At 44.7% G+C, this 15,140-nt stretch overlaps 1 protein-coding gene across 3 annotated transcripts in view; it reads right to left on the bottom strand.

Annotated features, from left to right (window-relative positions):
• The window catches only part of LOC124116206 (parathyroid hormone/parathyroid hormone-related peptide receptor-like), a 141,673-nt gene that overhangs the window by 71,663 nt on the left and 54,870 nt on the right, over positions 1-15,140 (bottom strand). The window contains exon 1 of one of the 3 annotated variants that reach the window (XM_048386750.1): positions 594-677. The exons of the other annotated variants lie outside the window; for them this stretch is intronic. The gene's annotated coding sequence lies outside the window, so the exon portion shown is untranslated. Of the gene's footprint in view, positions 1-593; positions 678-15,140 lie in introns of those variants that run through there. 3 annotated transcript variants of the gene reach the window in all.

Below are 15,140 nucleotides of genomic sequence, written 5' to 3' on the forward strand. Positions count from 1 at the left end.
TAATCTATGTTCAGGCGAGGTAGACAGCCACATCAACTAAGATCATGAAGTAGGATAATCTATGTTCTGGCGAGGTAGACAGCCACATCAACTAAGATCATGAAGTAGGATAATCTATGTTCAGGCGAGGTAGACAGCCACATCAACTAAGATCATGAAGTAGGATAAACTGTGTCCTGGCGAGCTACATGTATATTCTGGCAACAGAATGAACTTTGTTCTGTCGGGGTTTACAACTACACCTCTTAAGAGCATACAACAGGATGAACGACTCAGTTTTATTGCAATATGAATCAGATGCCATTGTGTTAACTGTTATGTAACTTTATATGCCTCCATTTGTTTCTCTTTTGATCTGAAGTTCAGTGTTAGGCAGCAAAACCTTTATCAAATTTTCAAACAACCTGCAAATGTGTACATTAAACTTTGTAACAACCATCATCACATTAAAACGGAAAATCTGAAACCATTGCTTGTTAAAATGTAATATTTAAATTGTTCAATAATCAACAAACGAACGGTAGGCATGATATAAAAAATAACTAATTTGTCATTGGTGATATCGTCGACATAAAATTAAGGTGTTAGCTTACCTTCATCTCCACGAGAAAGACAAATTCCATGAAATGTGTGAAGCTGAATGGTTTTATGAGACTGTGTGAGATTACGTCGATGTAGATCCACACGGTCGTTTACCAGTCGCGATCTGATTGAGGCTCACAACGTGGGTCCCAACCATTCGAGTAATTATAATCTGGATATATAGACAGCCGTTCAGCAGTACATATCTCTCTTATCCGCGAAAAAAGGTTTATAGATTACCGTTATTACGAGTCAAGAATATAATTCAACCGGCATGACAGTAACAATTGGACAGCCATTACCTATGATTGCTGTCTATAAACATGCAACAACAATTTCCCGATCTTTTCTTTTGCATAATTGTTTCTGCATATTCTCAAGGATAATATTTCCACGTAATAAAATGTTTTAAAACCCTTCGAAAATGTTTGATAAGACGTAAAACACATCCGTCCGAATTCTATTATTTTTGCAGTCTAATTTTGGATCACCCCATGCATAAAGATTCAGAGTGACAAAACACTCTCCACAAGACTGAATGACAAGACTGATGACTTCAATTTTCCCATAGTCCACTTTCCCTTCATGTCGAGCAATATCCCAGCAGCTCCAGCCTTTGGTGTTTACATTTCACACATGTTGAGATACAGATATGGTAGACATATAGAGGATTTCCAAATCTGATGCATTAGGGACAAAAATTATGTCCGATGCAATTCCCTATTTTACCATATGTTCCCGTGGGTTTTTTTCCAGGTGAACAATTGACTTGCCTTTCCATGTGTTTGTTGGTGCCATCGGTGGGATATATTCACCTTTTCGCCAACACCTGGTATCATCACTATTTGATGGTGTTTAACAAACACATGCTTATGATATAGTCGGAATCGTACCGTCGACTCTGCTCTAAGCAGAGATTTTTCTTGGATATGGAAAGGGTTTTGTCGCTTTATATTCACCTATCCTCCCTTTACACAGGAACGGACAAAAAGGGCCGTATATGTTTTGGGACATGTTTTCCAGTATGAAATTTAAGAACAGAGTGTACACATGTCAACGCGTTATAGTCTTGTTATAGGCCTGTTGAATTGTTCGGAGGGTTGGACACTGAAGTGTTTATTGTTGGTGAAACAAGTTGAGCTGTGATGTCCAAATGGATTCAACTCGGAGTGGTGTGGTAGATTTGTGCGCTGGGCACAGACACCCTGCAGGTTAAATACACTGATGAGTGCTTAGGAGAATCAAGTTTCGAAACATCAGAGTGTTGAGAGATGTAGACTACCGATGTTTGGCAGACAGTCTGAGTGTAAAATCAAATGACAACAGCATGTGTAAATCGGACTGTAATTGTTAATTAATAGCGCTGCATATACGAAATGTTTATACTGTAGATACAAATAAGAAAATAACGTTTTTGTGACAAAATATTTACACGTTACAAATGATGAAATATAAACATTTATTAACGAAAAGGAATAGATCAAGCCAAGTCTACCATATGTAAGGATTAATGTATTTTTATCTGTTCTGTTCCTATGGTCCTATCTTACTCGATATATCGGCGCACCCGACTACGTGTTGCACAAAAGACAAAAGAAAGATATATTAGGTTTGTGTCGGAATTAAGATAACATATCGTCTACTGCGAAGTTCGACATAATGAGATCTGACTGCAGTTTGACTCTTGACAAGGTCACACAAGTATGCAACGGTTTCTTGGCTATCTTGTCTACCCGTTCCATATGGAAACGCTTAATACCTACAATTCTGGCATAAGGATAATAGGATGTACACGCCAGTGTTTCAGGGGAGTCATGTGTCCAGAGTTTATAAACCATTACGCAGCATTTGAATTTTCAAAAGGCAATAAATTAAGAAAAAGAGTGAATCGAGTGCTTGGAAATCCGATATAGTTTGTAATTCTAACAAGTCAGATTGAACCAGGAAGTCACACAACAGGTATTTAGGAATATATATTATCAGAGTAACCAAGTCTGAAAACACAATGTGTTTTACAGAACAATTTACCTTCCTTCATTTAGCCTCAGGAAACACTGATCCAATTTGTATTCCTCCAGATCGGGTTGACATTGGTCGTGAGACGGCTGCCTGCAGCCAGCCATGGTTTAATATCAGCAACTCCTGATGATTCGCGGGTAGGTTTAATCTCGGTGCCGTGTCGAACAAGGGGTTTATGGGGTCATGGTTTAAAAGTCTTCACTTGGCGGCGACGTGGCACTCATCGGCGGTATGTCGGAGCGGTTCCAATGTTTGCTTAATGTTGTCGGTGTCCTTGAAGGGTCTCTGACTATACATGGGATTTATTAGTTAGACTTGCACTCGGTCTATGCTTCAACTCAGAAATGTACTTGTCCAGGGTATAAAGTCTCGTTTTATTTTTGTAAGTTGAAACTAGTCAGGATTTCAAAACCAAACTTCCTATTGCACTCTCAGATGCGCGTTAGTAAAATGTAAACTACACTCAGATATGTATATACAATAACATCAGTGAATGTTGGCTTTACATATAAATTGGAACAGGCATGTCTTTCTTCATTTTCTTCAATTGTAATACTAGAAATACTCGCAGTTACTAAGACATTGCATTGTACTGATATTGTTATTATAACTGCCTGCTGCGGGTGGTGTTGGTCATCGTCATCATCATCATCATCATCATCATCATCATTATCATGCAACGGGAGAATGGATATATTGTGTCATCTGTCTTTGTGAGTGCAGAGGCAAAATTGAATATGTAATACAGTTTGGAGCTAACCACAGTCCCAGCTATAGGCGACACACACACAGTCATGTCGGCAGGCACCATGATGCTGATGCTAATAGGGACGTGTAACGTGAATCTACACACGGTTATAAAATTGATTTCACACAGCATGAAAAGCGTCATCATTGAACAGATAATGTTCATCGCCATCGGTGATAAACTTCTGCAACATATACTAGTAGCTGGTTAATAGCTCCGCTACAAGTAGGACTCAGCTGACGGGTTTAAAGCCCTCGAGTGGCCGTGCACAATGCCACTTTGTCGTATATTTAGGGTGGAGAACCTCCCCACTGATTCCTTATTTACCAGAGAGCTGGCACTGTGGCAAGTCGACCATGACATTGACTGTCACAACACGACTCACGAAATGCACTATGGATCTGATTTAATCAGCCCAGGGTATTGAATTGTTTCTAGCAAGGGAGGGTGGGATGAAAACATAGTACTGTTAAACTACTAGCCCAAGACGTGTCTTCCTTGAAGCTGCTCATATGACTTGGTGTTCATGTTAAATGTGTTTCTTTAATCCCGCCATGAACACATGTACTTACTTGTTCGCTGGGGCGTGACAAAGGGATAGACCTGTCTTCACAAGATCCACGAAAACATGTGTGCTAATGAGATATGTGATACATATGATACACCAGGGTGGGTTGAAAGAACCCATTACAGACAAATGTATGATATTCAATTAATGTTTAGGTATTGTATGTCTAGGGTTGAGAGATCTGTACTTAGAAATATATCAATGCAGTTGGATACACGCGAGACCAGTGTATATTGATGTATATCGGTATGAACTAGGTGACATGTTTGTAAGTTATTTACAATATCTAAAATGTATATGTAAATGCGAATACTATACAACCAAAATCAGAAAACATTCAAATTTGCCGATTTTCTTTTCCCCGTGAGTGTACAAAACAATGTTTATGACCCGAATTGTGTTAAAATGTAAAGGCCTAGCTATGTTTTCATGGTCCTGCCCATTATGTATAACTATCATCCCCTGAGCCCTCACGGTAGTTTTAGTGACCTTTCCCCAATTCTGTCCCAAAACAATAAGTGGGCGAGTCCTGGCGTCACCTGATATGGACAAAGCACACACTGTCGTTGCCATGACAAAAATGAAGAAAAGCTAAAATATCGATGTGGCTGTAGTCAATGGACCATATCGTTTTCCATTATAATATTCCTCTCAGTTTGGGCCAAAACAGAAGTGAGTGAGTGAGTGAGTGAGTGAGTGAGTGAGTGAGTGAGAAACAGTATCAAAGCGTGTCGGACAAACTCAGCATCATATTCAGGGTGGATTCGAACCATCGACTAGCGGATCCTGGTACCAATGGAACACACCTCCTCACAGCGAATTGCGACACTGGTGCCACCCCCCAACCCAATCTCCCACCGCCACCCCCAGCCCCACCCTCCCCTACCCCTTGCAGTACTACCGTGGGGCGACAACGGAGATGCAACTCGTTCACCTCTATTATGTTACCAAACAAAAAAGGATTTCTGTATGAAATAAATAGTTTATAAAATATCATATCATCGAAAATGATTTTATCCTATGTATACGTGCACAAGTCCGTGATGTGATTGGCTACACGATGCGGCAATCGGCAGTGCGTGACAAGCAAGTCAATGAATATGCCACATGGTGCTTTCACAGACACTAGTCAGGTTACGTCGAGAGAGATGTATTCGCTCTGGAGTATGTGGGTACTTACAAATGTCTTTTTGCTCCGGTTTGAATAAGCAATACACTTCTTACAATCAAGAGCATCGGAGGATTACCGGTGTGTTTGAAGAATCAGTTTTATTTCTGAAGGACAATGTACGCCATTTGTATAACGTGTGCAGACATATTTCCCTCACGTTATTCACATTATTCTTTCCATTATTTTTGTCGAACATGGGATATTTCAAAATCCAATAGGGACACAGGAATTTCACCCATAAACTATCAATAAATATATTCATTAAATAAAAATATCGAAAAAACATTAGCAACATAATATCTAATTTTATAGACTTTTTTGTTAAATATATTGGAACAATGACGGAATATAAACCCGGAACGTATGACAAATGACGACACCTTGACTACTTGGCCACTCCAACACAAAGAGTAGTCCTGCACCATGGCTGTGGGTTATATTTTATGAAAACAAAACTAATCTAGACTTATATTAAAGCAAGTCAAGCCAGCTCTAGCCAGCTCTATTCCACAATGTGAAGTCGGCATCAGGAACGTTATTTGTTTTAAAATTATAGGAGAGATATTTATTATGTAATAAAAGATTTCATAGACTTTATGTTAATCTACACAGCTGAGTAGTAACATTGAAGCGGTGATTGTGATCGGTGTGAGTTGGGTCAAACACTGCTTTTAATGTAATTCAGTTATATCACGGCTTAATGTAATGTCCATCCTAATTAATCTTGAACATGGGAGAATCTGTATTAAAACCGCCGACCAGCGGATTCTGAAGCTATTAGTCGTCCAGGAAGGCGGAAGATCGGGGGCTCGATCCCCGGCCGCATCATAGATGTTGAAAGTTGGTACTTGTTACCCTGCTTGGCGCTCGGGATAAAACAAGGACTTTTTGTCTGTTGTTTAACGCCGCAATCAGCAATATTTCAGCTTTATGACGGCGGTGTGTAAATAATTGTCTGGACCAGACAATCCAGTGACTGATACCATGAGCATAGACCCAAGCAATTGGGATACGATGACACGCGTCAAACACGATCCCGTTTGTCGCCTCTTACGCCAAGCATGGGTTGCTGAAGACCTATTCTAACCCGATCTTTACGGCTCGGAGTTCACAGGATACTGTGTCATGGTATCTCAGTGGGCTAGTACACCACACACACACACACACACACACACACACACACACACACACACACACACACACACACACACACACACACACACACACACACACACACACACACGGAAACACACACACAATATATATATAATCTTGTACACGACGTTAAACCCCGATTCACCTCACCTCTAAAGCTATATATATACAGGACACACACCTTGCACTCGCCGACAAAATGCGGCAAGTTTTATGATTTCACCATTGAGTTTGTGAATATTTCTAAATGCAGTTGTTTGACTGAAAGGAATCGACCGGTAGGTATTCTATCTGGTAATAATCTCCGTCTCCCCTTAGAACACATGTACACAGGGTGGTTTAATCACTATCAGTTCAAGTAGACGCGGCCATTGTAGACTCGTAGCTGGATCTAAATATGTCTGACGCTATCAACTTTACAATGCTGTAAATGCCACACGCCATTTTGGTTGAGCGGCCATCTTGTTTTCCCAGATATGATGGAGAGCAGACTTCAAGAAGGGCGCCCGTGCCGGAGTTGTAGGAATAATCATGGCAAGCGGCGCTAATTAAGAGATAAAGTAAACCCATACAAATGTTAGTCGGCCCTACTTTAATCAAATTTATCGTCTTGCGGGAGTGCAGCCTCACGTTAGGGGGCAGCTATTGGCAGGTCTCTCGGATGAAATTTGACCATAAAACCAATCTTTTGTTCCAAACCAAAATAGAATGCATGCTAGAGAGTACCCTCCTGTTATCGTGCCATGGGTAACTTTTCAAAGACCGCAAAATCTGTTTCTGCCAAATGAAAGCATCAGGACGAATTCTCGACATTGGTGAAACGTCTGGTAACTCTAGATTAAATGGCGTGCACTGTGCAGATGTGTACGACCTTCCCGAGAACTCATGTAACATCTAGTAACAACTGTTGAAAGCCGAAACCTTTTCTCTACATCAACATATATATACGATGTAAGTCTTGTTTCTATCACAAAATACACAATCTAAAATAATCTTTAAGAAATTCAGTTTATAAGCAGTTCATGCTTCGGTTCGGCAGAAGTCGGCGTTTATAGAAGCATCGTTTACATTCACCAACATGTGTGTATGTTCTGCCAAAAATGTTTGACCTTGTCTGTGCCAAAACATTACGAATGCTTGCAGTTCAAAAAGATGCGATTTCAGTTGATTGATGCAGTGCGTCAGTGTCTTATTGTTAAATCTATGAGTTATATATCATATGATATATGAGTGCGTGTAATGATTCCGTTCTATAGTAAGCGTATGGACGTGACAACAGATCAAGGTATTCTCCTACCACAAGGAATATAATTGACATTCACTACAGTGCACGAAATAAAACTAATTACATATCCATTCGTTTCTAAAGGCTTTGACTTGGAGTACCCATTTCAGATGTCAACATGGCACCATGTTAATTTGCACTTTTAATCTAGTTCTTTGGAAAAACAGGTACAATGAGTAAATACGGTAATATAATTATTATTATTCATTTATCAATTCCATCAATATCCTTCTATTCCATTGTAACTTGATCGATTCAGAGCTAAAACTTTAAAGGCGATACAGGCTTCTCACTGGCCGGAATATCGTACCCAGGCTAGCTGGCTGTTGGTCCGACACCTAGAGCAGCCTTGGTCTGAGCGCAATACCCGCTACACTCCACCATTCTAACCAAGCACACCCACTCACTCCCTCAAACTAGTTCATCAAGCCTGATAAAGATCAGTGGTTCTTTCATAGAACATCGTATTGTGAGCTGCAGAGCTGCAATGCGAAATGTATCACGACCACCTACTCACGGCTCATGTAGGCGTATATTGGTTGCATAGTTGTCAAAGACAATCACAAATAGTCATTTCATGCCTGTAAACAATTCCTCAGTGATGTTCCGATTATAATAATAGATGGCCTTGTCGATACGCAGTTGTAGAGGTGTTGATATAGACAGAGGCTATATATCTACATCTGATTCGTAGCGGCTCCGTGTATGCCACCGAGTGAGATTAAAGTGTATTGTACGTGAATCACAGAGAGATTAACAGCACGTGTACTCCAAGATTAGCATTCCCACGTCTGTCTGTGCTATAATCTCGATATACTTCACCTTAAGCCTGATCAGTGATCAGTGATTTTTTGTGTTTATCGTTCGCTCGTTTAGGGCACGTCATACAAATTGTCTTCTCCCTCGCTGAAATTTGAAATTATATTCGTTTTTCTTGCATAATCATTTCCCTTTCATGACGGTTCAGGGATACAGCTCGGCCCTGTTACAGGAGCCAGTTAATAATAGCTTGAACTTCCATGCAAATTCGTCGCTCTTTTCTTCCTGTCATGTAGGTTAAGACGGGCAATCCACTCGTTGTATATTTTCCTAATTACCCCAGATGATACGATCTTACACGAGAAAATCAAATTAACCCAGTCACCTAAGAAGGATGATCCGCATGACTTGTAAAATACTCATATCACTGGGCCCATGTGGCCTTATAGTTTTCTACCAAAACAAGACGAGCGGCACCTGTGACAGAGTCACTGACCGAGTTTCGATACCAACTGATCGCTTAGCTCAGGTGCTAACCATCCAGTAAAATAGTACTTTGAATTTATTGTTCTTGCAATTATTATTATTATTATTGTTGTTGTTGTTGTTGTTATTATTATTATTATTATTATTTACAGATTAAAATAAAAAATGCAGCAAAGAAGGGTTTGGGTGATCCTGACACAGTCTGGCTGGTTAGGCTTATCATCAGCTCAGGGCCCCCTCTACACGCAGCCCAGACAGCGAATGGGACTTCTCCCAGGAAGCGCTACCTAGTAGAACCCACCCAGAACTTTTCGGAGAATGTGAAGACTCCCCAACACTGCAGCCTTCTGCATTACCAAAACTGTCAGAAGGCCTGTATTCCTGCTAGCAATCCCGGGTACTCTCCCAATATCAGTCAACAGATTGGGAGGTACCAAACCTAAGGCACCGAGAACAATGGGGAGTCGGACAACTTGGTACTTGGGATGCAAGCGTGACGATTCCAAAGCGAGCTCTGCATATTTGCCATGTTTTTACTGAATCTTGTCAATCACACAAGTTTCAAAAGGGACAGAAAATTCAGTGATATACATGATTTCGTTGGATGTATCAAAAAGGACAAGAGCAGGTTTGTTGGCCTGGATACGTCTCAGGCTGTAAACGGGCCTATTCCAAAGAATTTTGTATTGATCATTTTCCATGACGCCCTCTACATATTCCGGGCTGTACCATGGATGGACCTCTGTGTCAAAACCACAAGCATGGCGCAGACGGTAATAAAATGATCGAGCTACTCAATCATGTAGCTTAAGATACTGTGTTTGTGCCAAAGCTGGGCATCCCCTGACAACGTGTTGGACAGTCTCATTAAGTTCATTGCATAATCTACATTTCATATTTACATTTTGATGCAAAATCACACATTAACTGTTTCGAGTGGGAAGTGACTGGTCCTGAGCAGCAAACAGAAAAGCTTCTGTTTCACTTTTCAGGCCAGCTGACTTCATCCAAGCGAAGGACTCTGCAGCGTTGCTGATGTTCTCAACACACTGCACATAATTTCGATGCAGTGGTCGTTCAGAAAGCCTCTCCTTGAAAAAGTCTGGGCCGACTTGATGTGGCACTTCGCTTGGTTGACACGCATTTCTGTATCGTCCAGCAGTACAGAACCATCAACATAATCAACACCGACATTGAGATTATGTCCCACATCCTTGGATCGTTTTCGAAAACCGTGGAATGCCTTGACATGGTTCACAAGAGGATCACCCCACAAATAAATGTGTGCAAAAGTGCACAATACCATTCTATCACGAAGAGCCTCCTGTTAATCAAACCACGCCCTCCCATCATAAGTGGTAAATATTAGCGATTGAGGGAAGGGCGAGGGTGGTGGGATCTATTGTCTGACATGATTCTCCGTGTGAGGGTGTCAATACCCTGAATTTCTTGTTTCGCCCAATCAACAACACCAAAAGAATATGAAAGGACGGGTACATGTGGCTTTGACTTTATTGCGAGCGTTCAGCTCTCAACTCAAGATTTTCTTAAGTCTACATTTGTACTCTGCCCGAAATTTGTCCTTGATATGGGCATTCTGGAGTTTGTCCTTAATCTGCATCCCTAAGTACGTATAGGCCTGACCCTCCACGAGATGGTCAATAACTCATCCCCAAGTAAACTGACCGATCCTCCCTCTTCTACCTTGCCACGTTTCAAATGAAGAATGTTGCATTTGTCGAGTCCAAAGGACATGCCGATATCATTAGAACAACTCGACAAGCAGAATCTGTTTTTTAGTGTAGATCCTCCATTTGGGATTATTATTGTTGTTGTTGTGTTTTGGACATTACAATATGTCTCAAAGGTATATCCAAAAACGTGACCCAATTGAGCCAATTGTTTTGTTGTCACAAGCCAGTAAAATAAACAAGCTTCTGTGACCTTTGGAAAATAGACAAACTTGAATGTGCTTTGATCAAGTACTTGCAGAAAAAGAGCTTGACACCAAAGGCCATCCGTTTAGATAAGAGTACAACACTGGGATAGGATGATTCTTCCTATGCAACCGTAAAGAGGCGGGCAGCAGAATTGAAGCGTGGCAGGGAGATCCCTGAAGACGACCCCCTTCATAGAAGGCCCGATGACGTCAGCAACACCAGAAATGATCCAGAGAATCCAGGATATGTGATGTCCGACCAACGAAGTTCTGCTAGTTTAGTTGGCAATACCAGGATGTCTCGTTATAATCTAGCTCGGTTTGAAGCTGATCCATTTAGATCCATCGATTTGTGACTATAGATGAAATCAGGTTCCAAAACACCAATCGCAACAGTGGAAACAATTGACACCATCACCATCACCACAGAAGGCAAGGACTGTCACGTCAGCTGGAAAGGGTATGACATCCTTGTTAACGGATGCCGAAGGTGTATCTATATGGTGGACAATCTCCCAAAAGGCCAGACAATAAACGGATCAAATGATGCTGCACTTTTGAGGCAATCACGGGATGAAGTTAAGACAAAGAGATGTGGGATGCTGAGAGGGGCGTTCCTCCACGAAGACAATGCGCCACTGCACAAATGAGTCATTTTCATGGGCACAATCCACGAATGTGACTTTTAACTCTTTTAGCATCACTTAATTCTCCTGATCTGGCTCCGTCAGACTTCCACCTGTTCCCAAACATGAAAAAAACTCAAGCCGAAACCCATTTTTACTCGAACGATGACGGCATAGCAGCTGTGGAGAACCTACATGTATTTGGACAGTCAGGAGAAACTGGGATAAAATCCCTCCAACATCGTTGGGAATTTTTTTATCAAATGTGAAAAGGCTTTACGCTGAAACATATTTTAATGGCTTTAGGTCAAGTCTTTCCATGTGAAGCTCGTATATTCACCGTGTTCTGCGTATTTCGTTCTAACCGGTGTAGTTAGGGAACATAGAAATAGACACCATCGGGAACAATGCCAACTTAGATATAGCAACATGCGTCATAAGCAGTAATGCCTAACTAAAACCAAGAAACTGACATCAAATGTCAAAGCCACTTAAAAGTTTCTCTGTCAACGTTCACGTCAACAGAGTTTCTCTGTCACCTTTAGGCTATTGAATAGTTTACCATCAAATGGTATTCATAACAAATATTTTCATCATGATTAGATACGGTGTGCAGAATATTCCCGCTCTGACGAAGTGAGTCAACAGCACATGCTTGTCATGAGAAAGTAGCGAAAGTACCACATGCCGTCAACGGTGCCCTGCTGGTTGCGTACCGTAGTTCCCAGCTATATTGTGCCACGAAAGCCTATATTTTGGCACGAATCCGAAGAGTCAATGTCTCCTACCACCTTTCTCAGGCTCTGTCACAGCCGTCTGCCCCACAAATGTCTCACCTCATACTTTTGTTTCGGTACTACATTTTATTACCAACGGAAGTAATGCTCCACTAAAGATAGGGCAACTGACTTAAAATGTCAAAGCTACAGTTAATATTTTTTCTTAACTGTACAAACAACTAGGTGTTCAATGCGTCACAAATAGCATATTTTTATTCTAAAGATTTCCTTAGGAAGATTTTAAGTGAGCATAACCAATTTATTTTATCCAGTGGTGGTATATTTTGTATGAACACGCCCAGTTACGATGCCATAAGCACACAGCTCATAAGACGGCAACCAAGGTACCTCACCACGCCATGCCACGCCACGTCGCGTCACGTCGCGTCACGTCACGTCACGTCACGTCGCGTCAACACACGACACGACACGCATCTTACAACGCCAAAACGCCACGCCGCTCCCCCCGCTCCTCCATACGCTCCCCACAGCACCGAACCACTTCTTACTGCGCCTCTCCCCGCCACCCGCTCCTCCATACGCTCCTCACAGCACCAAACCACTTCTTACTGCGACTCTCCCCATCACCCGCTCCTCCATACGCTCCCCACAGCACCAAACCACTTCTTACTGCGACTCTCCCCGCCACCCGCTCCTCCATACGCTCCCCACAGCACCAAACCACTTCTTACTGCGACTCTCCCCGCCACCCGCTCCTCCATACGCTCCCCACAGCACCAAACCACTTCTTACCGCGCCTCTCCCCGCCACCCGCTCCTCCATACGCTCCCCACAGCACCAAACCACTTCTTACTGCGCCTCTCCCCGCCACCCGCTCCTCCATACGCTCCCCACAGCACCAAACCACTTCTTACTGCGACTCTCCCCGCCACCCGCTCCTCCATACGCTCCCCACAGCACCAAACCACTTCTTACTGCGCCTCTCCCCGCCACCCGCTCCTCCATACGCTCCTCACAACACCAAACCACTTCTTACTGCGCCTCTCCCCGCCACCCGCTCCTCCATACGCTCCCCACAGCACCAAACCACTTCTTACTGCGACTCTCCCCGCCACCCGCTCCTCCATACGCTCCTCACAACGCCAAACCACTTCTTACTGCGCCTCTCCCCGCCACCCGCTCCCCACAGCACCAAACCACTTCTTACTGCGCCTCTCCCCGCCACCCGCTCCTCCATACGCTCCCCACAGCACCAAACCACTTCTTACTGCGACTCTCCCCGCCACCCGCTCCTCCATACGCTCCTCACAGCACCAAACCACTTCTTACTGCGCCTCTCCCCGCCACCCGCTCCTCCATACGCTCCTCACAACACCAAACCACTTCTTACTGCGCCTCTCCCCGCCACCCGCTCCTCCATACGCTCCCCACAGCACCAAACCACTTCTTACTGCGCCTCTCCCCGCCACCCGCTCCTCCATACGCTCCCCACAGCACCAAACCACTTCTTACTGCGACTCTCCCCGCCACCCGCTCCTCCATACGCTCCTCACAACACCAAACCACTTCTTACCGCGCCTCTCCCCGCCATCCGCTCCTCCATACGCTCCTCACAACACCAAACCACTTCTTACTGCGCCTCTCCCCGCCACCCGCTCCTCCATACGCTCCCCACAGCACCAAACCACTTCTGAACGCGCCTCTCCCCGCCACCCGCTCCTCCATACGCTCCCCACAGCACCAAACCACTTCTTACTGCGACTCTCCCCGCCACCCGCTCCTCCATACGCTCCCCACAGCACCAAACCACTTCTTACTGCGACTCTCCCCGCCACCCGCTCCTCCATACGCTCCTCACAACACCAAACCACTTCTTACCGCGCCTCTCCCCGCCACCCGCTCCTCCATACGCTCCCCACAGCACCAAACCACTTCTTACTGCGACTCTCCCCGCCACCCGCTCCTCCATACGCTCCTCACAACACCAAACCACTTCTTACTGCGCCTCTCCCCGCCACCCGCTCCTCCATACGCTCCCCACAGCACCAAACCACTTCTTACTGCGCCTCTCCCCGCCACCCGCTCCTCCATACGCTCCCCACAGCACCAAACCACTTCTTACTGCGACTCTCCCCGCCACCCGCTCCTCCATACGCTCCTCACAACACCATGCCACTTCTTACTGCGCCTCTCCCCGCCATCCGCTCCTCCATACGCTCCTCACAACACCATGCCACTTCTGAACGCGCCGCTCTACGCCACTCGCTCCTCCATACGCCCCTCACAACACCATACCACTTCTTACCGCGCCTCTCCCCGCCATCCGCTCCTCCATACGCTCCTCACAACACCATGCCACTTCTGAACGCGCCGCTCTACGCCACTCGCTCCTCCATACGCCCCTCACAACACCAAACCACTTCTTACCGAGCCACGCCACGCCACGCCATGCCGCGCCGCTCCATCCGCTCATCCATACGCTCCTCACAACACCATCCCACTTCTTACCGCACCGCTCCACGCCACCCGCTCATCCATACGCCCCTCACAACACTTACCACTTCTTACCGCGCCACTCTACGCCACCCGCTCCTCCATACGCTCCTCACAACACCATACCACGCCGCTCCACGCAATGTGCCCCCCCCCCCCCCCCCCCCCCCCCCCCCCTCCACACAACACAATACCAGGCCAGGCCACAACACTACGTCCCACCCCACACAACACAAGACCAGGCCAGGCCACAACACTACATCCCACCCAACACAACACAAGGCCAGGCCAGGCCACAACACTACGCCCCACCCCACACAACACAATACCAGGCCAGGCCAAAACACTACGTCCCAACCCACACAACACAATACCAGGCCAGGCCAAAACACTACGTCCCACACAACACAACACAATACCACGCCAAGCCACAGCAGTACGTCCCACCCAACACAACACAATACCAGGCCAGGCCACAACAATACGTCCCACTCCACACAACACAAGACCAGGCCAGGCCACAACACTACGTCCCACTCCACACAACACAATACCACGCCAAGCCACAG

Source organism: Haliotis rufescens, unplaced genomic scaffold, assembly GCF_023055435.1.
Source record: "Haliotis rufescens isolate VD_foot unplaced genomic scaffold, xgHalRufe1.0.p SCAF_10, whole genome shotgun sequence".
NCBI classification, from domain to species: Eukaryota; Metazoa; Mollusca; class Gastropoda; order Lepetellida; family Haliotidae; genus Haliotis; species Haliotis rufescens.